This window comes from Epinephelus fuscoguttatus, linkage group LG5, assembly GCF_011397635.1.
Source record: "Epinephelus fuscoguttatus linkage group LG5, E.fuscoguttatus.final_Chr_v1".
Lineage (NCBI taxonomy): Eukaryota > Metazoa > Chordata > Actinopteri > Perciformes > Serranidae > Epinephelus > Epinephelus fuscoguttatus.
In genome coordinates, this window is record NC_064756.1 from 16,405,892 (window position 1) to 16,431,305 (window position 25,414).

General features: G+C 41.3%; 1 protein-coding gene across 2 annotated transcripts in view; it reads right to left on the reverse strand.

Moving 5' to 3' along the window:
• Nucleotides 1–25,414, reverse strand: part of LOC125889477 (cGMP-dependent 3',5'-cyclic phosphodiesterase) — a 226,478-nt gene that overhangs the window by 106,139 nt on the left and 94,925 nt on the right. The gene's annotated exons all lie outside the window — the stretch shown is intronic.

Sequence of the window (25,414 nt, forward strand, 5' to 3'; positions counted from 1 at the left end):
AAAATCAAACCTCTTTAACTTAAAAACTTTACTGACGGACGAAAGTTTCGGACTCAGTGTGCAAACGTGATTGACACAATGTAAAGTCATAATTATTTACAGGCTGTGACGGCCCCTGCTTGGCTGCGTTGGTTGGTAGTTCATGCTATGTTGATGATGTAATTGGTGACATGATGTGTTGTCTTTTCCCCGAGGTCATCAGCTTATTGTTTGGATCAGGAGCACCTGGGCCTGGTGCGTGGACAGATATAAGCGGTGCTGGCTGACGCTGCGCTCTCTCTCTCCCAACTCTTCGCCAGCGCCCATATAGCCCCCATCTTGTCATAACCCGGCTCACAGGCAATGACAAAAGCGGAGAGACACAGCAAACTCAAATACAAAAGTATATTTATTTAAATAAAGCAACGTAAATAAACATAATGCAGGTATGGGGTGTGTTAGTCAGTGTGATCAGTAGTGTACATGTGGATGTGTGGAGCATGCGAGGTGTGATGTTGTGGAGATAACCTAAATAAACAAAAAAGCCAAACAAAAGTATGGGTGCTGGCGAAGAGTCGGGAGAGAGAGAGCGCGGCGTTAGCCAGCACCGCTTATATCTGTCCACGCTGATGACCTCGGGGAAAAGACAACACATCATGTCACCAATTACATCATCAACATAGCATGAACTACCAACCAACGCAGCCAAGCAGGGGCTGTCACAAGGCATACAACAATTTCTGACGAAAAAAGAAGGACTCAGCTTGCAAAGGCCTGTAGGATGGTAGTCTGAGTGGGCGGAAGTTCGCTGCATAGCTCAGCCTCTCATTAGGCGGAACAAGCCACCCGCTGAAGTCCCGCCCTACCACCTCCGGTTGTCTAGCAGTTTTCAACCGTTTTCAACACGTCCTTTACTAACTTTTGCGGTGTTTGATCTTGCGGGGATGTAGCTATTTTTCTGCCATGGTTCGCGTCCTGTGGGCGATATTTTTGTGGGCGTGTTACACCAAAACCTGTTTCCCCCCAGCAATATTTTTGCAAGCGCACCGTTGCTGTGGCACCACCCAGAATGACTGTGATTGGTTGAAAGAAATACAAGAAGCTGGGGCATTTTTTTTCTCCAATCTTAAAGTGAGATGTTATTTTCTTGCTTATTTGCCAGATATAGGCAAGTAAATATATCTCTTTTATCGAGCTGTTAACTAAAATGCATTACAGTATGTAGCTATTGATCCCATTGTTCATACATGTAGGAACATATGATAAACTGACAGAAAGCAGATTGTATTTCATATAATACATGTTATGTAATATATATGTTTGTGCATATAACACTGACACTTTCGGCTGCAGTATCTGTGTGATCCATGCAGATGTTGTTAGTTAATCAAATCAGATCGACAAACAATAAGCAAACACAGACGCTGTGTGAAGAAAACTGTAAAATCTGCTCATTTATTATATTAAAACAGAACTTTAATATAGATGTCACAGTCACAGTGCAGAGAGAGACAGCTTTAAAATTCTCTTCGCCATGACTGCGTGCTCGTAATGAGGCTAAAGTATCTGGGAAAAAATAAAGCTGATTAAATGTTCACTGTGATGGATCACCTATTTGAGGCAAGTTCCTCTGCAAGTTGATTTTCATACTGTGCCAGCATGAAGTGAAACCAGTGGCTGCCTGAGGTGAGCTAAATCAATCTTGCATGCTTATATGTCATCTGCTCTGCATTTAATGGAATAAAAAGTACAAAAGCACCTGATGTTTCTTTACAGTGTAATGACATTTCTATTCATAAATTCATAAACACCATACAATGAATATAAAATAATACTTTAGGGAGTCTCGGTTCTCTGTTCACATCCCACATCTTAATTATCTTCAAGCATAAAATAATTTTTTACCGTATCTGCTTCACTTTATGTGCACATTTGTATAGATTCATATACATTTACCAAAGGAAACCAGTAAAGGATAATGGGTTTTACCTGGATTCGACTCATTTGTTTGATCGTTACGAGAACGTGTCTGATATATACATTTTAAGTACATCCATTTGGCTACAGCTCATTACCTTAATGTCAATATCTCTTGTAAAAGATTACTTCCTGTGATTTTTATAAAGTACAAAAAGAAAAAAAACCAACTGCTTAATATTCACTGCATTGCTTCAGTCATTGCCTCTCTTCCTTTAATCCTTACATCCTCCCGCTTCTCTCTCGTCTATGCTTCCTCTCCTCTTTTCTTCTTCCCTCTTTCCTCACACCTGCTGCCACCTGTCCCTCCCTCTCCTCTTCCTCACTCCCTTCCTCCCACTGACAGAGATTGACTAAATGTGGCAACATGGTAGAACTGCTGGACCACCCTCGCCAGATAGGCAAAGACCGCCTCGGCTAAAGACCTTGTTAGCTTTGTCAAACGCGCACACACACACAAACACACATACAGATGTATATACCAGTGGAAAATGTAAAAACACATCAATACACCCTGCAGCGCTCCAGGCAAGAGCATTGATGTTTTATTTATGTTTCAACCGAGTGTAGTGAATATATATTTGTTTCTGCATGTTCTGGGCTCCCTGCATCTGTGTGTGTGTCTGTAAGTGTGCACGCGTGTGTTTGTATATGTGTCCACTTATGAAAAATGTGTTAGTGTGTGTGTCTTTTTATAACCTCTGTGTACCGCTAGGGAATACCTTCACACCCTCGGCCCCGACAGATGCTGTGGCAGCTACTGTTGCGCTGCGCCTCTCGCGCGCTCTTGGCCCTCAGCCCACTCATAGACAAACACAACCACAGTATACTGCACAAACACACACACACACACACACACACACATACACACTTCATTTGGGCCTCATAATTCATATCGCCATAGCCAGAGGGATAGACTGGGGATTGAGGAGGCTGGGAAGGGAAAGAAAGGGATAAGAGAAAATGGAGTGAGGTTATTAAAAACTGATGTATTTACTGATATATAATTGCCACCTGAGGTTTCACTTTATTGATCTGCCCTCCTGTCTCCCTCCTTCCTTTCTTTACCCACTTCCCCTCCTCCTTCCCTCTTTCTCTATCTTTTCCACGCTGTCTGTCTGAGTTGTGGTGTCAGATCCCTCATCCATATTCAGTGCCCAGGCCATCTGTGTGCCTCCAATATGCATGGACCAGCCTGCCGGAGTCTCACTGCCAAGCTCACAGCCAGCCAGTGTTAAAAGAGAATGCTAGTGTCGCTTTGAGTTAAACTACAGCCTGTTTACTTCTGTCTATGCATTTTGCAACGCATGCCACATTTAATTACTTGCATTTGTTGTTTTTGTCAACCCCAGCTTGAAATGATTGTAGTGGCCCCCCCCTTCAGGCTGACAGAGACGCCCTGAAACACGATGTGACTAAATCTGCAAAGTGACGTGTGATTTCTTAGCGGACACTCGTGTCGGGTGCTTGTGTTGTGTCAGTGAGGACTGCAGTGATTGGTATAAAGTTTTTGTCCACATCCTATATTTACTGACATCACCCTGCAGCGTCTTTCATTTAGTCAAAGAAATATTCTTTGGTTTAATGAAAGGCTGCTGAAAGAAAACAACTCAGACACGGTAAAACAACAAACTACAACAACACAGCTGAGAAATTGACAAAACGCAGGCTCTTTTGTTAACATAGATGATGCTGCCTGGGCAGTTTTAAAGCCTGTGCAAGCTGTTTCTGATACAGGAAATAATAGAGGAAAATGGCTCCTGTTGAATGAAGGAAAAGGAGCCGTCGCATCTCCCATGATTCTGCAGACTCCAGCACATCTAAATGAGTGATCTCGCGACTGCAACAGCCTGCGTTAAATCACACGTGGTAGAGAACCACTACAATAGCCTGCCTTCACTCTCTTCCATGGCATCAGACAATAAAGACACACACACACACACACACATACACACATATCCTACAGAACAGTTGCAGAACAGATGCCTGAGTGCAGGACCTCGTGGGAATATGTGTGCTATTTTCTAAAAATCTGGGAAGAAAAAGAGCATTTATTCTCTGCCGCTATCCTTGTCTTGTTCTCCAGCCGTCTCTTCCACGCCGTTAACATATCTGCATCTCCACTTTTCACCCCAGAAAACTCTCCTCATGCCCTCTAACTTTTACTCTGTCCTTTTTCACTCTCCCTCTCATTTCTCCCTCAATTTTTTTCTCCATCTCTCAGCCAGTTCAACACGTACCCACTCTTCTTGTTATGAAGCCAATTAGTGTAACTGAAATAGTTTCCATGGCGACAGAGGTGCTAATAATAACAGACACCCCCACAGCAAGGGCTGGTGAAGAACACACACACACAGACACACACAAACACACACACACACACACACACACACAGACGTTGCATGAAGAGGAACATACAGTAGATAACAAAGACAAGCCTTTCACTAATCTAATGTATGCATAGTGTGTATGTATCTGCGTGTGAAGGCCTGCATGATTAAACTAAATGGTCAAATGACATATCCATACATGTTTACCATTACTGGGAGCTGAGTGACTGAAGGCAAAGCAGATGGGGAGCAGTGTGTAGTGATTTCGGATGCTGAGTTGACTTGATGTCAAGCATGGGAATACATTTACTGCTACATTTAATATTATCAGGGCGGACAATTCTTGGTTCATAGACTATTAATCTAATTTAATTGGGTGAAAATATCACATCTTGGACCAAAGCTTGATCCATTAACTCCACTGCTGACTGCCCTGTTTTAAAGGCTGTGACAAGCAAAGCCGAATACAAAGATCTACCACTGACAAAGAGCGAGTGATCACATCGAGTCACATATGCTCCTTTAGAGTTACACTTGAACACAAAGAAGCGGCTACGGCTGATGGCTGGGTGACTCCCAACATGCTTATATATTCTGCACCCGAGTAAAAAGAAATTATTCGTGTGATAGTCTGCATTAGTACTCCAACAATACAAAGAAGCCAACCATTTTCATGTCATAGTGAAAGTTTGACCTCTCTTTGCTCTGGTGCTTTCAGCTTGTGGTCTTTTGCAGGGGCACAGCACCAAATCCCAGGTCTTATACATAAGCAGTCCCTGTGTTGCTATGATGCTGATCAATTTTTATGCAAAAACATGACTACTTACAATTTTAACAAAATGGCAAAATCAGCCAAAAAATGCCAAATCTGGCTCCTGATAGGATGCCAGATGCCCCCCCAAACCCTTGTCTTTTAACACTACCCCCGCCATTGACAAGCTATTCCGTCATTTATGACCGCACGCTTCCCCACCATTAAGGAGATATTCTGACAATCTGTATTTTCACTGTTATAAGATAGGGGCACTGTTACACATCTTGTGAAATAGAACAGCACTGCCATGTCCAAAAACAAATGAAGCAGAAGATCCTCTGGAAACCAAAAGAAGTTTTGTTTACGGGAATGTAGCAGCTTGTAAACTTCACGAAAATGCTGTCATCGGTGGAAAAGTGTACAGTTCTGCAAGCCGTGGAAATGTTGATGGTCTCAGACTCAGACAATTCCTGTTTTAATCAACACTCTGATCCGATTTAGACGAAGAAGCAAGCAAGTTTGGTGGGATGAACACGCGGAGAAGACGACCACAAAGGAGACGGAGACAGTCATGTAAAATTTGGTGGAAATGTTATCACAGGCCCAGTTTTTCTTCTGGTTGTCCTTAGAAGTTGCTGTGTTGTACAACTCAGAGTATTCAGACACCAACATTGTCAGTTCCTCCATCTTGTTGTCTTTCTGCCTCCATTATGCCCGCCCCCGTCAACTTTATCGCTCAAAGCCAGGCGGCTTAAACGCCGCAAGTTTACCGCGGTCAACTCAAGAGCAAAGTCTGTGCGAGTTCACACGAGCTGCAAATGCTTCCTACTGCCATGTTTGAAGCCACTTCGCCTCTGCTGCCCTCCCCTCCTCAGAATGACTGGTTGTTAGAAGTTATCTCACGGCAGTATGAAAGCAGCTTAAGGTGCCAGAGTGCACAAAAACACTCAGAGCTTGTTTATCAAAAAAAGTGCCAGGGGAGGACGCCCCAGATCCCCTGACAGATGTCCGGGCTAAGCTCCAAATGTCCTCAAATCCTAGAAAGGGCCCTGCGTACATGTGCAGGGCTGCTGACTGGCCCTTGACCTCCTGTCATTTTGCAAGAGTGGCCCTGCAGCAAAGCAAGTTGAGTGTCCTTGGTTTAAACCATTGTTAAACAGTGTTAGCCACTATTACCCTGCTAATAATACACTACATTGACCTTGACTATGACACAGACACACACTATTTTTCAAGACTCCTTATACATTTTTAAGATTTCCTTTTTCTTTCTGTCTTTTCTCTTTTGGATCCTCGACTTTCCTTTAATTAGGGAGAGACATAACAGTTGACGCTGGTGCAGCAGCAGCATAAGAGGTCACTCATGCAGCTCAAGGTGCGTCAAGAGATGAATCCTAGCACAGGGGCGAATTGAACTATTTTGCGCCTTTTGTAAGCCGTGACGGGGCCTCAGAGAGCTGCAGCTATTTTTCTTTCAATTTATTCAGCCAATTTTAATTTAGTTATGGCACTAATTACTTAAGAATAAAAGAAGCCAAATTAATTCCACTTCTTCCCCCATTGCGACGGCCCTGGTCTACAAACTACCAGTGATGTTTGTTGTAAGATGAGAAAAATGTGACCAATCCCACTAAATTTTAGAGGCAGATAAAATGTCCGCCATTCTCCAGTACTCCTTCAGACTTTGTCAGCTCAATTAATGTTAAGACCACAAACACATTGTTGGACACGTTAATGAGATTTTAATATGAACTGTGTCTGTTTTATCACGTCTGCTTCGGGGTCTAATTGCTAAACTTCTGTCATATCTGTGTTCAGCACTGGCTCGCTGAGGGACTCTTCTTGTCAGTGCTATTTCTAGATTACAGATCTGGAAGGCTTTAAAAGCTATTGATCCAAGAAAGTCACCTAGGCCTGACAGCTTGGAACCCAATCTTTTAAAGGTTGCAGCTGATTATATTGCTGAGCCCATTGCTCATATTCTAAAGTCTTCAAACCAATTTATTTTCCAAACAGAGAAAAGCTGGCTATAGGCTCCTCTTATTATCACGGAGTGGAGACCAACCTTATTCTCACACTCCCAGTCCTTGACAGGATTCTAAAATATAAGATTATCTCCTAATTGAAGCTGATTGAAAATCAATTTTCTAATTTAGCACGAAGTTCAGGTCTCAGCAGCCCTGATGCAGTGATGCTGCTATCGACTGATATTATCAGTGCTGTTTGCAGAGAGCATACATTGATTTGCATACATTGATTTACATTTTGTATTTGATTCTGACAATAAGCTGTTGTTAGGAAGAACTGGTTTAGCAGCTACCTCACAGATAGTTTGTTTATACGTTACAAATATATATATATATATACATATATATATATATATATATATGTATAAGTGACAAATGACGCTTCACCAACACCAGTTTGATTGAAAAAGATTGAACTTGTGTTTTATTTTCAGTTTTTATAACTAACATCAAGAAGGACGTTCAGCTTTATGCGGACAATGTAGCACTACTCAGTTGTCCTTCCTGTAAGTTGCACTGGTGGTGTCCTCCAAACTGCTTTTCAACGGCTACAAGCCTCAAAGCATGATCAAATGCTCCTTTATACTATAAACAAGTACGCACTCACTCCCAGACCTTGGACAATGTTTACACTTACACCTTTGAAAGGGACTTGGTAATAAAGAGTGTCACCTTACAAGTTTTTAAGTGAATTGGATGAAGCAAATGTGATAAAATTCACACGTGTGCTGCTTTCTCTTTACTTTGTTGCTTTCTGCATTTTATAACCAGGTTATACATTTTATAGGTTATCAATGAGTATTTATCTGCTGAAGGGGCACAGCATAGGAATGAAATGAATGGAAAGAACATCATTTGACTAATACAAAATAACATGGCAATTGTTGTTAGTTGGTATGGTGACAACACACATCAGCGGGGCTGTGAAGTGTGTCACACTGATAATTTAGAGAATTCTTTTTGGCCTATTTTCAAGCGGTATTTATATTTGTGTGTCAGCTCTATGCAGAGCCTTCGCTGTAGCCTATGCACATGGCCTACGCCGTTGTGAGCATTTATACTTGTGTTTGTGTCACTCTGCAGTTACACCTCCAAAACACTAGACAGCGGTGTGGTTTCTGTGAAGTGCTGTGAAGTTTAGTTGATTCAAAACACACATTAAACATGGCTTAATAGAGACAGTTTCAAACACAAGTACACAAATTGGCTTCACTATAACTCGCAGGATTCACAGACAAAGCAATTACCTTTTGCTGGGCACATTTTCCCCACAAATACAACATGCTAATGTTATTAGCACAAACCTATGGAATTTTACATTGTATAAATTAGCCTAGCAGCTATCAGACTTTTCCTCTACTCATAAAGCCAAAGAGAATAGCAACATTTAACAACTCACAAGCGTCAATGACAAAACAACTGTCTTATACTAAACATGTTTTCCAAACAAATATAACATGCTAACGTTATTAGCAGGAGCCTACGGCATTTTACATTGTATAAATTAGCCTAGTGACCAGCTGAGATTTCCTCTGCTCATATAAAGCCAGGATAAATTACACACAATACTGCACTTATTTCCTTATTTAACAGAAAAATACAACCGGACACCAATCCAAGTTTCTCTCTTTAAATAAATAAATAAAATCGGCTTAATTGCCTTGTTAATTCATGTGAAACACACTTCCTTGAAACTCAACAGAAACAAGATAAAACTCATGAAAACCATCTTAATTAGTCTTGTTCGTCATCCAATTAGTTGTGTCCACAGTTGGAACAATCGCCAACTCTGGTTTGGTTGAAATAAACTCCTAATTTTCAGAGTCTGATGTAATAAATATGCTGATCTACACACTGTTTTATGCCTGTGGTCTCTGCCCCTCAGCTGTCCACTGAGCAGCCTTTCTCACATTCGCTCTTTGGAGGCAGCTACATTAACATTACATCGTGTTTCAACAAACACGATGTAACAACATAATGGCAACAAGAGAAACATGGGGAATAACAGTTACAGTGATATTGTTTAAAAGTAACGGACTGCTTTTTTGAAAACGTAATACGTCACTTTGATTATGTTATTGCAACACCTCACTTCAGTTAGTTCAGGACTTGCCGCAAGTTGGTTTGTTTATATGGAAGTTTATACATGGTTAGCCCTTTACAATGGGTGCAATGGCAACGGTACAAGTAAAAATGGCCACTGCTCTGATCATCCTGCTACTTGGTTTAAATGAAAATGTCCATTCTTCTCTCAATCGATCTCTATGGGCACAGTTATGTAGATTTAGCAATTATGCTGACAAATTCTGCCACAAAATGTTTACATCTTGTCATATCTTTGAGCAAACTTACAGTTATTTTTCATATTTCCACATCTTAATTAATGTGAGTGAAAGTGACGGTTCAGCACAGCCCTTCAAATCCTTTAAGTCCCGAAAGAGACATGCACACTTTTTGGCAATTTAAGATTAATAGGATGCTTGATAGATACAAGCTCCTGGTCTCACAGTAGTCATTAAGCCTGCAGAGACAGCATGAATGAGTTATTTTCATTTACAAAGTCACACTGACTAAACTTCTTCTCCTGTCACCTACAGGCTCATCCCTATACACAGGCAGTGGGACAAGATTTCTGTATCATATATTTTAATCTACAGGAATTTCTTGGTTAAAGAAAATATGTGGTGAAAAATGAAAGGCCAGGACAGTGTCTGAAACCACGCTTTTGTTCTGTCAGAGCAGAGACGGTCAGAGACTGCAGGTTCACACTCTGTTCTGAGCAAATGCCAAGAGATTTAATGTCCTGTCATGTTATACTTTATTAATACCCTTCGTGGCATTCCTGTCTTTCTGGGCGAGGTCAAAGGTCAAGCATAACACCTGTGCACCTTGTAGGAATGTTCAAGTCTTTTAGCTGTATTTAAGCCACTGCCGAGATAGTTTTTGATACACAAGGATATCTGATGATCAATAGGAGAAAATGCAGGTGTTTTCACACAAAAAAAGTCAGAGATATATTTTAAAATATAAGAAAGAAAAATCCCAAATAAAAATATACTTTTTGTTTGTGTCATTCAGCTTCTAACCCCTTCCTTGCATTTTCCATCTCCACTGCATACTCTCTTTTAAGATGCAATTGGTTGCAAAAGAATGTATTCCAAAAGTGGTTTGCTCTCTTGAGCATCTTCGAGAGACAACAGACAGACACCGGAGAGGTGAGAGTGGTTAAAAGAGAAAATGAGTGAGGAAAGGTGCAGAGGGACAGACAGGAGGACAGAGGGAAGGGAAAGACGGGAATTGATAAAAGCAGAGGAAGTGTATTAGGTGAGAGAGCGAAAGTCTTTCATTGTGCTTTGATGCTGTGGATAAATGCCATCATCAACAGAGTGCCTTTAAATTGATTTGACTTGAAGGTGCGTAGTGAGAGAGGGAGAGACAAAGGAGAGAAATCGAGGTGGTCTCCTGAGGAGTGAATGACGCACAAGCAGACTGGGATCAGAGTGACAGAGCAGCAAATAGACGTCTCTCTCACCTTATTTTAACTCCGCTCACCCCCAACACCCTGCAGGGAGGGAAAATGCAAAAACTTCTGCGGCCACAGATTACACTTTATGAAAAAATGATCGGAGGTCACTGCCTGTTTAGTACACACAGAGGTACTTTATTCTTCTTTTGATTGAGGACATTTTATGTTTATCCTGTTGCCTGCTCAGCCTTATGAAATCTAATAAAAATGTTAATGCAATTCCTTTGGCATTTGTTACTGTGACTGCAGGGAGTACATGTATGTCTACCTGCAAAGATCTGGACTCCATTCACAGGATTTCGAGTGGATTCAGACAGAATGTACAGCTAATCTCAGATTGCAATTTCACATACAGTCATTGAAAACTCTCCGGTGGCCGTGAATAGATGCATAGGTACTGTAAGTGGCACAATCTAAGGCAAGGCTGAGCCTACTACTCAAACAAAGTTGGTGCATACACAGCTGGCTAGCTGCAGCCAATGTTTGTACAGACAACGCATTGGTTGTTTGGAGCAAATGGAAACATCGAGCACAAAAAGTCCAGCTGTCAAATTTGTGGAAGACTGCATTATTTTCTTCTTTCAAAACTGACATAGTCTGAAAATAATTGTTATGAGGATCAGTTTATGTAATTGTATACAGTACATGCCTCCACCAAACCATTGTTTTACCTTGAGGTTTTACTCTACACAGTATTGGTAATCGTGCACTAAAGACAAACAGGAGTTTGGGCCAATTTATCCCCAATTCACCTGTCCTGAAAATCGGAGGAGACCTTTGTCGGTACAGATGTTCTGCCAGAATTATCAGGTAATGTCAGGGGTTTAGAGACTCAAACCTCCAGGACAGCTCAAAGACTCATCCAGGCCGCCCCTATAATTGTAAACATGTTTGATGATTACTGTTATGACTACATCGCTACAGAGCAGCTGATGGTGTTGCCATGCAACAGTAAAGACTCTAGCTCTTGAGGCAAACGTTAGCTAGCCTACTACCGTCATAAAACTGACCTCCAGCTCATAATGAAGAACCACGTCTCCCCAACCAAGCATCGTTAACACTACAGCAAGTTGTCGCAGCACGTCAGTCTCCATTCTGTTGATATTGATTGTTGCCTCCCAGTGAGAGTGAGTGAGGTGGTGCATTCATGCTCTCTCAACATATTCTTACTCCGACCTCCACAACCTTTGGTCATGGACTTCCCATGTCGAGATATGGCCTGCAAGGTATCCTGGGTGCATTTTCTGTTTTCAACATATACATCTGTTTTCACAGAAAATCTCTTTCAAAATAAACACACTTATGAAGGTACAGCACCACATGTTGACGTTATTTTTCCTTCAACAACAAATGCACATGTTTAAATTTTGCCTACACACGCACATGGTTGGGTTTAGGAAAAAAGAACAGGGTTTATAGTCACACAGGAAGCGAACACTGGCCTCCTGCCCACCTCAGACTTTCGCCACTTTAACTTTCATTGTTGTCCCGCTGCACTTCCCCCGACACTACCGGGTGCCGTTAACAGTGACCAGCCACGTATCATGCTGAGGTCACTGACTAAGTGCCGGTTTTTGATGACTTTGCATTGAGACCAGGTTCGCTCTGGTATGATAGTTTTCATAATAACCATGTATGTGCGCATATTTGAGAATAGACAAACGACCATCTCTGAAGTTTCTACTTATGTGCATGATACAATCTGATTATAATTGGTTAGGATTTTAAAACTCCTAGAGTCGGAGCCCAGTTTTAATGTTGCTGCACACGATGTTGTTCTGTGAAGAAATATGTGTCTAACTAGGAGGGCATTTTGAAAGCACAGACTGCCACCAAAGTCAAATGCCTAATCTTAAAATGGGTTGTTCCTTAGTCCATGCTACACCTTTCCACCAATTTTCATGAAAATCGGGTAAGTAATTTTTTTGTAATCCAAACAAACAGACAAACAAACCAAACCGAAAACATAACCTCCTTAGGTAATAATGCATAGATTTAAATTCTGACCAGGCTTTCAGTATTTCTAAAAATATGAACTCAAGTTAAAAATGGGACACTGTGACATGAGTGCATAAAGTGCTATATATTTGTGTGTTTCTATACTCTGTACCCCCCAGAGAGTGCCCTTTAGAAGATACTATGGTGCTTTGCTTTAACTTAACTTACGTAGCTGCCAGTCCATTCAGCATCTCTGCTGGCAGGCATTCAAACGGGCATAATAAAATTGTACACGTAAAAAGCAATCTATGACTTCTTGTCAAGAGAAAACAGAATCACGAGCAGAGGGCTCTTTGGAGATTAAATTAAATGAAGCTTTTTCTCACAGGGTCAACGTTTTATATACACATTATGCCCAGAGCCATCACACGGTCCTTCACTTCCACCAATATGATAGAGCTGCCGTGATGACAGTTTGAGGAAATTGTCTGAATCCAATTTTCAGGAAGGGTCCCTTGACAGCTCTGCAGCAACTGGAGCTCAGACACAAAGCAGAAACAGATTTACTATAACAAACAAACTCAGTGCGCCTCACCACGTGACAAATAGTTGCCTCTGTGTGTAGACAAAGTCAGATTGCAGGTTAAAGACACTTAACTCTTCAAGAATAGCCCTGGGCCTTTTAAAACGAGACACAGGCATTGCCGATTAGTATGTGTTGGTACTTTAACTGTTGAAAATGCATGATTTCGTTGTTCCTAATATTTTGGCCAGAATGAACAGCCTGTTTACCTTTGGTTTAAAGGCCCAAGTGACTGAGAGCATCTGATGTGTACATTTTTAAGTACACATATTGTTTTCAGCGGCTGAAAATGCTTGTTTTAATTTTGGCGCATCAAATGAAGACCTAGTGACCAATGTCAGGAAGGCAGAGAGGAGAGGCGAACATACAGCGAGAGTGCACAAAAATTTTGGGTAACTGCTGACAGCTGATGTTAGCTCTGTTAGCTCTGTTAGCTTAGCTCAAAACTCAACAATTATACAAATGAAGCTCAGCGTGAGTTCAATCAGGAAGACTTTCGTTGTGCTCATCCACTCACAATTCACTCCCTCCCACTGCTTCCTCTAATCAGCTGACCATGGGTGTTCGCTCTTCTAGTTATCCAATCAAACTTTGCCACGATCCTTATCAGCCAATCAGGATGCCACGGCAAAATTTTAAACCTGCTCTCTGCTCTGCTGCTGTCAGCTGTCATTTTATGCAGAACTGTCACGCCCTCCTCCACCACGCTCACCAGAGTCCAGGACGAGCTCAATAAAGGCTCATTCCTCTACTTATCCAGATCACTGGCACTTCTCCATCTTCCTCTCATCTCATCTCCACCACCTCTACCACCACCAGCGTCTAGACTTACGTTGCACACAAAACTAACAACAGCATTTAATTCATATAATATGCTGCGCTTTATGAGACTGTCACCCACTTGGAGGAAAAAATAAAAGATGAATTACGATGGCTGGTCCCCAGTTTCTTTAGGAGCCTTGTCCACCAAAGCATTTTTTAAACTCTTTTTAATGCTTTGCAAGGGGAGCGCCACATATTTACGCTGCCCTATAAATGCCAGCAGTGCAACAAGGCGCTGGGCATGAATTTGGTGCCGATTGCTGTCGATTGTTCTTATTTTCTGAGTGCAGAGAGCTGAAAAATGCTCAACTTTGGGTAAAAATGCTGCATTCATCTTTGTCACTTCAGGCATTTAGTCACAGTGGAGGAGGGACATGTACCACAAAGACAAACCGTCACATCGCACATGAACAACAACAATGGAGGAGAAATCTGTTAATACACAGCGGACTTTAAGTAGATCTCGGAGTCCTGCCACATACTATACAAAAATACTCTGACAGCACAGGTATTGTGGCTTGTATCAGGAGCAATCAGGAGCGGGAGTACAGGGACCTTGTGGATGCCTTCAGGGACTGGTGCAATAAGTGCTGTCTCCACCTGAACACAGCCAAAACCAAGGAGATGGTGGTGGATTTCAGAAGGAAGAGGTCACACCATCAACCAGTCTACAGTGTTTCCCCTACCATTATATTAGGGATGAATAAAGTTCTTTCTACTCTATTCTATTCTATACTACAGTGTTTGTATATTATGTTTCCTCTTATGAACCTACACAGACTGGCGGGTTCATTCTCTCTTCCTGCATGCTTCACCTTTCCCCTCATCTGAAGCAAGTAATCTACGTTGTGCCAACATGTTTACTCCCGTGGATATTCCGTATCGTAGCAACCAGACGCAAAGCACTCTCAAATGCTCCCTGCTGGGTGTTTCCTGAGGAGAGGTGCTCCAAAAAGCAGCACACACCTAACAGTTTCCCTCCTGCTTCATGTTATGTTATATCTACCCAAATAGAAACAGATGGAAAATTAATGTGGGGTATCTGTAAGGCATACAAACTTATGCTTAAGTAGAAGTATGTCCTTTTTCTAAAACACTGCCGTTTGAATTTTAAGTCTGATGCTGCAGTGCGCCAGAAGGGCTTCAACTGACATGCATCTGCATGAATGATCCCTTTCAGTGCGTTAGGGCCGTTGCAGTCCAAAGCAAGTATTGGTATTGGATCAGGTGAGCTAAATGTGATTGTAAATCATTTGAGTATGTTCCACACTGGCCTGTAGAGCCACAGAAATCATAAATGATTTGTGCAGTGTGTCCAACAAAGAAACTAAGAGATTGTTTTGTCATTTGCTAATATACAGTTTGGGCAGCTGTGGCACACACACAGTAGGTCACTGGGTTGGACAGGTTGGCGGCTCAGTCCCCAACCCCACATGTTTTAGTGCAGTAGCTTGCTGTGTGAGTGAGAATGGGTGAATGAGGGGCAAATTGTAAAGCACTTTAGATAAAAACGCTATATATAGTTTGCTCCTTCAAAAGGAACTGCAGCTGCGATCAGCTTGAATTCAAGTTGGTTTTAATGGATTCCTCCGCCTTGTTGTCCATGTGTACACTCAGTATGTTCCCTTGGTTTCCAAACTATGGACAAGTAAGCCTCAAAGCTTCAAGGATACTGAGGTGTTTTCAGTCCAATTTTCTAAATCAGCCACAATAACAAACTGTAGCGGTAATCAGACTGAGAGCAATGTTTCCCACAGCACGAAGCAATACTTGATTGTATCAAATCAAGAATTGAATCAATGGAGATGGAAATGTTTCTATTGTATGTTGCGGCTGAGCTCAGGTGGCAGCATCCTGAATGTAGCCTGCGGTCCGAGGCCATTTCTCTTTCTTTTTTCCCCCTCTTCTGGTCTACTCCAAACAATAAAGGCTGACCACATCTCCTGTATCCCACCTGGAGGTTCATACAGAGTATCTACAAAGTAACAGTCACTTCCATCGACTCCTTTTACCGTCACTCTTGACACTTTCTTTCTTGCTTGCTTCATCTCACCTGTGTTGATGTTAATTTACTGGTGAAAGGAAAGGGTGAGAGAGTCAGCGAGGGGAAGGCTTTTACTCCCACTCTGCCTCTCAGAGGGGAGGACAGCTTTTACCATCGGACCAGCTGTGGGGCTCAAAGAGTGTCAAAGACTGTGAACACACACACACACACACACACACACATACACACACTCTTAGAACTACAATGTCCAAGAAATTTGCACGTTTGTTTAATGTATGCTAACCAGAAATTTAAACATCACATTTGGGTTTTAGCTCTGAGACTGCACTCAATAGATATATTTCTTTTAAATTTTTGGTAAAAATTTTGGTAAATTTTGATAAAATTCGTATTATTCAGGTGTGCCTAAAATGTGCATTTTGATCACACAACAAAATGCTGCAGATGTCCCAAGTTTTGAGTGAGCGTGCCATTGGCATGCTGACTGCAGGAATGTCCACCAGAGCTGTTGCCTGGGAACTGAACATTCTTTCACTACCATAAGCCGTCTCCAATGTCGTCTCCGTTAATTTGGCAGTACATCCAACCAGCCTCACAATCAAGGACCACATGTAGCCACACCAGCTCAGGACCTCCACATCCAGTGTCTTCACCTCCAAAATTGTTTGAGACCAGCCACCCAAACAGCTGATGCAACCAACTGATTTGCACAACACAAGAATTTCTGCACAAACCATCAGACACAGTCTCAGGGAAGCTCGTCTGCATGTGCGGACCTGACGGCAGTTCATCATCGTAACCAACTTGTGTGAGTTGTGGGGCTGGTTGGATGTACTGGCAAATTCCGACACATTCTCACTCCGACCTCGTCACATATTGACATCTGGTCATGGACTTTCCACGTCCAGATTCTACGTGAAAGGTACTCTGGGTGTGTTGTTGTCTGCTTGTTACATGCATTGTCTTCTTTCAAAACAAACTTCCGTTTTCACAGGAAATTTGACGTTTACATACAATCTCTTTCAAAATAAACGCACTATGTCAGTACAACACTGCTAATTGACTTTTTTTTTGCCTTCAACAACAAACATACATAGTTGGGTTCAGGCAACAAAAGCACGTGGTTAGGTTTAGGAAAAAAGAACTGGGTTTGGCTTTAGAATTGCAAAGCACCTCTCTCTCGGGTGAAAATCAGTGTTTGTTGAACCTATCCACCACCACTGCCTTAATTTTCATTGTTGTCCCACTACATTTCCCCCTGATGCTGCCGGGCACCGTTAAACTATCACAGCAACCGGCCTTGTATCATACCGATTTAAGGGTTGCCTTTTTTCGTTGGTTTCTGACGCTGAAAGTCACTGCTCAAGCGCCGGATTTTGACGACACTGGAGTAAGACCAGGCTCTAGATTTAGGGAAACAACATTGGAGACAGTTTATGGTAGTGAAATTTACACATCACATACTACAGTATTGTGACTATTGACCTGTTGCATACTTTGGTACGTTTTTACTCACACTTCAGTTTTATTGTGACAGTTTCACTTGCCCTTCTGTATTTTATTTGCATCTATACTACAGTTTTTACTGCACTTTTTTTTTGTTGATGTATTTATTTTGCCCAGTAGTCCTGATTGTACAATCATGTTATTCCAATCGGCATTCTTGCTGTACTACATAATTGTCTACTGTGTGTCTTGACTGTACATGATGAGTGTATCTGCTATGCAGCTTTGTCTTACTATGTGCCCAAAACAAACTTCCCGTTTGGACAATAAAGTTTATCTTATTTTATCTTGTACAATTCACAGACAAATGCTCTGGTGGATATTCCTGCAGTCAGCATGCTACTGGCATGCTCCCTGAAAGCTTGGGACATCTGTGGCATTGTGTTGTGACCATCTCAAGGCACACCTTTGTAGTAATGATGCTGTTTTATCATCATGATATGCCATATCTGCCAGGTGGATGGATTATCTTGGAAAAAAAGTGATCATCAACACAGATTTGAACAAATTTGTGATCAAAATTTGAGAGAAATATATCTATTCACTGCATAAAGAAGTCTTGGATCTTTAACTTTAACCTGTGAAAAAATGGGAGCAAAAACACAAGTGTTGTGTTTAAATTTCTGTTCAGTGTTTATTCCATCAGTATTTAATCCTATGGCCATATTTTATATTTCAGTATCTTTATTTTAGTATATTTATAATGTGAATGGTTGTCTGTCTCTATGTGTCAACCCTGTGATAGTCTGGCGACCTGTCCAGGGTGTATCCCGCCCCTCACCCAATGTCAGCTGGGATAGGTTCCAGTCCCCTGCAACTCCCATTAGGAAAATCAGTCATGGAAAATGAGTGAATATTGATAGTGTATACTGACAGTCTATCTATCTATCTATCTATCTATCTATCTATGGTGTATAAACTTGATAAAAAAAAACACAAACAAGGTGGAGAGCACAGTGGGAGACACTGCTGAAATGCACACAGTCAAAATTATGCACAAACACAAAGACACAGCCGCGGAAACACACTTACTGTTTATTCACACATTTCGTTTTACATCCTGTTATATTTTTCTCTTTCATCCAAACAATGCAGCCTCTTCACAGCCCAATCTACAAATCACAAGTGCAAATCACGAGGTCACGTGCGCACGGACAATGGTGAATCAAAATTAAATCTGTTATTTATTCATATTTGTGCTGCAGAGGGGTCAAGAGAAGTGGTATAATTACTGATTCTGTAGTAAAAAAATAGTACAAGAGAAGTAAAGATAAATTAGGTTCCATTATTTTGCTTGTTGAGGAGGGTAGAGCTAGTGAATGTGCCTGTTGACATTATTTAGGATTATTTTGTGAATGCAGCGTATTAATGTCACATGTGTCATTTGTGTGCAGCTGGCCCTGCGCTTTAAATAGACATGGTCCTTGGGTGTTCATTCAAAGATGCAAATTTCACTAAAATATGACCACCTCACACTGCACTGCTGTAAATGCTCATCTTTTTGTGCCCCTCGTGCCCCAGCTATAACCTTTGCCAGTCACATAAAACAAACAAAAGGGGAGTGCATTTTAAGGTCATGAAAAGATCAACATGTGCATGTGCATAGTGCAGCATGTACTAACCTTTGCGCTACCATGTTCTTTCTCTCATACTCTCCTCCCCTCAAACACACACACACACACACACACACACAGTGAAAATGATGGCCTTGCTGACTTACTGAGGATGAAGAAACTTCTAGAAAAGTTGAAGCAGAAAATAGACCCACACACCTACACGCGAGACAACCCAATCAGTCCGTTTTCCTAACAACTGTCCCCTCAGCATATAGGAGCACTATCAGAGGCTGCATACAGTGTGTGTGAGTGTGTGTGTGTCAGGGAGTGGGCGAGTATATGACCTTTGACACAAGCCACTGAAAATAATTTTATAATGAAAAAAAATAATGTTTGCTAGCTAACTCATAAAGAGCAAAAGGGAGAATGGCAGAAACCTCCACATGTACACCCACACAGACCACACGTTCATCATGCACACACACAGGCACACACGCCTAAAGAACACACACACACAAGCACAAAAGGCGGCACTGATAGCTGGATAGATGGAAAGACAGAAAGAGAGAGAGAGAGAGAGAGAGAGAGAGAGAGAGAGAGAGATATGAGGAATCATGTTTAGAGAAATTGCCTCGGGCTGAGGATCAAGCAAACAGGCTCTGTAATATGTACAGCAGAGCATCAGAGGGCTACTGTACACTTTCATTATTGAACAACATTTTTCATCCCGGCTGAATTATCTGTCATTGTTTCTGTTACTCTGAAATAATGCAGTCAGCTTGACAAACACTGAAGCGAGTCACTCCTACCTCCAAACACACACACACACACACACACACCTCATTGCCTTCGTCTTTCTCTCTGTGTGTTTATGTCTCCATTCATCACGATAAAAAGCAAAACTTTTTAAAAAAAACTTGACAAAAATAATGCAGGCCTACTTTTAAAAAAATCAAGGGTAAAAAAAAACCAGTCAAAGCCTGCAGCTGTATAATCTCCACACACACTGATGAGAGGGTGTCAGAGGAACGAAAATATTCCGTCCGCCGTGGACAATTATTAAACACGGTGGTCCATTATTCTGGTTGCAATTCAGCTGCGGACCTACAATTTCTGCTTCCTGCCTTTAGTAAGACATCTTCACTTCCCAACGCCCCCACATCAACACGTCTAAGTGACAGTTGCCACGGTGATAAACAGCATTGAGGGTAGAGCAACAACCTGATGGAAAGATGGATAAGAACAGCACAATGCGCTTCATTCAATCTCCCCACTCACCCCATCCATTGGTCTCATCATCTACATGTCTGTTTTATTTGTGTTTCTGCAGCAGTCTTCAAATTTATTTCAATTTCTCTCAGCTTCAGTCCCTCTGACTCTCCCATCCATTCTTTCCACATCTCGCTTCGATCCTTTCTCCCTGTTTTGCCCAGATGTATGTTCGTGTCCGGGGTGTTAATGGTTATGACATACAGTAGGGATGGTGTGTTTTTGTCCATGCGTATGCAACTGTGTGTGTCTGTTAAATGGCAGAGCAATTTTAATGATTTCTATGATACGGCTGAAGGGGGCTAAAGGCTAATGAAGAGACTGCATGGTGGTTGTGGTCGTTAGAGGGGGACCACCTCTGTGCGTGTATGCTTTAAATTGGTATTGGTCCGCAGGGGTCCTGTGGGGACTAAAACGTAAAACGCACACACACACACACACACACCCACACACACACACACACAAACACTAACCCAGTGAAATGAAAAATAATAGGAAGGTGTATTAAAAAAAGAATCAATTAACACCTGAAGTAAAATCAATCAGTGAAGAGGTGAGATCGATGGAGTGGGAGATTCAATCTGAAAAAAAAACTGCAGAAAAGATGAGTGAAAGAACGATGGCTGCTGTTCTGAAGAGCTGTGGAAAGAAGAGATGACGACAGGAGATGAAAGAAATTGCACACTTTATTTTTAAACCTGCAATAACTGATTTTTTAGTTTGATATGCTAAACATTGTTATAAAACAGCTGCTTAGCTACAACTCTAGCAGCTATGGAGCAACTTTATCATTCATTTGGAGACATGTTTCTGACCACCTGATGAAGGTAAGATAAGTATTTACTCTCCTTTAGCCCTGTTCTTGGTCTCTACCAACTCCTCAGGGAAATATCTGTCTCTTTAAGGACCATTTATGCTCCCTTTATGTACGAAAATCTATACGTCCGTTTCAAACGATGTTACCGTCACTGCCCACATACTTCTATGCGCCCTTTACGTTGGCATGGATATTAACCAATATATCCACCAGGGGGCAGCCCAGAGTCAAAAGTTTATGACAACAACAAATTCAAAAACAAACATGGCGACTGTGGAGGAGATATTGATAATGTACCTCTTGCATAAAAGACAAAAACAGAGGCAGCGTTGTAGGAGGCGGTGGTCGGTGAGGCCGTTAAATACATCGCAACTGGAGGACGGAGAATTCTTTTCTCTATTACTGCGGATGAGACAAATTGACGACGAGCGTCATTTCCAGTACTTTAGGACGTCCGCCAGGGCATTCGATAACTTGCTTCGCCGGGTGGCCCCCTACATCCAGCATGACAAGTCGCACAGCGTGCCTGTGAGTGAGGTAGAGCGACTAGCTATCACCCTGCACGTTCTCGCTACAGTAATTAGCCAGCAAGCTTCACCATTGTTATTTCTTCTTCGTGTCTCGCTAGAGCTACGTATCGGGTAGTGACAGCAACACTGCCCCCACGGTGGTACTGCTCCGTTTGGCCCGTATCCATAAGCTTTATGGAAACGTGCAGAAATACGAACAAAATGAACGCGGAGCATGAGCAGAAGGCTCCGTCTGTATCCGGATTCATATTTAATGTTGAGCATAAATTGGCCTTTAGCGGCTGAATGCTCCACTATGTTCACCAAGTAGCCTAGTCGCTAACTGTGACTTTGTGCCGCTTGGCGCTGAGCAGGTAGTGGGTCTTCAGAGCTATGAGAGCTGCGAGAGTGAACCAAAGTAGCAAAGTTGTGGACTAGATGGATGAACAATGAGCTGAAACTCTATAAAACTCTGTGAAGCCGAGAGAGGTTGTAGATTCAAGTGTCAAATCTGTTCAGGTTAATCTAAAAGGGACCTCTTTCATGATCACTTTTCTCATTGTCATTTGATACAATGTGACTGTAAAACAGTGGCACCCCAAGAAATTTTTCATAGGCGTGGCCACTGAACATCTTGGGGTGGTGCACCAAAAACAAAAGCCTTCGCCTAATTTCAGGAATTCCATCATGCTGTTGTAGTATATTAGCCAGTTGAAAACTAGAACTATGCCAATAAGATAGTTAAGGAATTGTATACTAATATACTTCCCCTTCTTATTTTACAGTTAATGTTACTAATTATCTGATATGACTGATGGACATAACTTTTCTAGGATGTCTAGATGTCTAGATCTATGATTACTGTCATCTGACTCCACGTAAATGAACAGACTTATTTCACAGGATATCTATAAACCAATCACAGCATTCTACATCATCTAAAGTGGACTGCAGTAGAGCCACGCCCCCTTTTTAAACAAATATGGCCGACCATGAAGTAAGGAGAAAGAGCAAGGCACGTTTCAGTCCATTTATCACATTGTTAAAGTACATAATTTGTAAACATGATATGTTATATTACTGATACATGTCGAATAATCATATGAAAGATTTATAGCTTTAACTCAAGATCTTTTCAAAAACATCCATTAGTATGGACAGTGGATCTGAGTGTCACCAAAAACTGATTGCGGGTTAATAATGTTCTGTTCTTACTCTTCTTTATGAGTAGAAATCCATCATTACAATTATGTTTTTTGTGTTTGGAACATAATTGGGTTTTCGACGGGATAATTTGAAGGAATGCATTAATTGTAAGGAACAAAACATTTGCCAAAAACATGTCTTATCAAGTTCAGGGAAGACTCGTCAGTACTCACAGAACCCATTTTCATATAGATATCTTCAAGTGAGAGCTCAAGGAACCCCTCTGAAAATGGCCATGCCAGTTGTTTCCTCGCCAAAATTTAACCTAACTTTGGAGCGTTAGTGGGCACCACTGCTTAATTAAAAAAAAAAAAAAAAAAAAAATCAGTTATAGCTGCTTTAACTTCCTGTTAGCTATATATTTTCCTTTCGCACTTCAGGACCATAGATGGACGACAGCATTCTTCAGAAAAGTGAACACAAAATTGTTCTTATGTAATATATAGTGCATAGGTTCTTCACAATACCTACCACACTAAGCTGTAAAATAAACCGGTTGTAGAATTAAACCTTTGAATTTATGGAGTGATTTCACATTCAAGAGTGAATCTGCAGTCTCCATTTATTATGCCATTGCCTGTCTGAAGTGAGGGAGATTTGGCTCCAACTTTTTTACATAATTGTATCATTACTCACCCTAAAATCGTCCTGCTATGAGTAGAGTAGAGCATAGTAATGAATGTTCAACTTATGAGGAAAATAATGTGCTGATGTAATACTGATCTGATGAGTGTGGAGGTTCATTCTTGACCTTGGGACAAATGTGTGGAACTTTAGTTTTACCCACTCTTTGAATATTTGGTTGGGTAGCAGTGGTGGAAATGGCTGAAATTTACTAGTAAGTTTCTCATAATCAAATGCACGTTTTTTGTGCATCCTGAGCCAGAAACATACTCTAATGTAATTACAAATGATGTTTTTGTGTGCGGGCAGTGAGTACATGCTCTAGTATAGTGCCCTTAATGCATAACTAAAATACCTTTTTTGAATTTGAAGTGAAAATATGCTAAATGCTTGACTGTACATTTTCAAATAAGCCTGAGTTTACTTCACTTCAGGCGTCTCAAACCCTTTTACCATGAGAGCTACTCAGATAAATGAAATCTGTCAAGAGCTGCTGTTTGTTCCTCTTGATTTTATTAGAGACATACTCGATGACACGGCGCTGTGTATTCAGACTCAAAAACATATTCTCCTCTCCTCTCTCTCCTCCGTGCTGATAAATCCTGTTCTCTGACAGGAAGATTCACCAGGTGTGACTTTTAAACATGTTGTCTCTGTTCTTTATGTAGCATTTGATATTTCATGATAGGGCATTAGAGAGTTCATTTACCATCTGGTAAATAACATTAGCAGACTTATCCTGCTTCTGCACTGAGCGTTTGCTTGCTTTGAAGCCCAATTAATGCTGGATTTCTGAAATACATACATACATAATACGAGGGACATTTCACACTTTAAATTATGACCACAGTTTTACAGTTTCTGTACTGCTATTTCTAGTTACCAACATACACACTGGTATCAATATTAAGGGTGTAATGATCCATTAATCTGGAGCAATATATCGGTTCAGTGATCAGTGATCCAATGCCATTGATGCAAACTGAAAACATTGATCCATCATCATCCTTATACCTTTATTTTGGAATTCTGTGTCACCGTCAAAATAATGGCAGCCAAGAAAAAGATGATGAGGATAACATAATTCATTTGGGAATAAATCAGCAACGCGGAAATGTTTCTGATTTTGCACGTCGTATGTAAACAATCGCATTATGAGATAAAATACTCATGAAACTAGATGTACCTGCCAGACTGGGCATCTCTCTCCGCTAACTTCTCATTACAGCAACATTAGCTGCTCTGTTTCAACAATGTTAGGCTGAAAAAAGGTGCATTCAGGCTGAAAATTCACTCGCACCATTCCATCTGGAGATGCAGTGATTTCAACCAAGAGTGAGTAACAAATAGTATAATACATAATACATGCAGTTTGTTGAGCTATGAGCAGAGGAAAAGACAGCTAATTTATGCAGTGTAAAAGTGTTTAAGCTTATAATGGGTAACTGGCAAAAAACATTTGTTTTGTCTATGAATCTTGTTGACGAGACTTTCAGGGTGACAGTGACATTCACGTGATGTAGTAAGCAAGCCAAGTTAGCCCTACAAGCTAATGCATGCTAACTACACTAAAGACAGAGCAACAATGTACAAAACGTTTTTTGCCAACACTAGTTATCAAACAAAAGGCCAGAGACTGTATTGGGTTAAGTTGCTGTGAGCTGTAATTTCACCACCTCTAAGCGATAACACAACGACAACATAATCTTGGGGCCTAACCGGGCAAAGCCTCGTCAAAGTAGCGTGAAAGTGAGGAGAGCTCTCTCTGCAGCTAAATCCAGGGACTGAAATTTCCCCAGAAGTACACTAAACACTGACTGACAGAAGAACAAAAACGACACTCGACTTGAAGAACCTCAGTTGACTGAGTGATCTCTTCCTAATTATTCAAATTTTTGACATTCAGGGCTCAGTCTTAATATTTACTCTATTGATATTTCATCAAAAGAAACCAAAGTCCTGTGCTTGTCCACTTGTGCTTGTTAT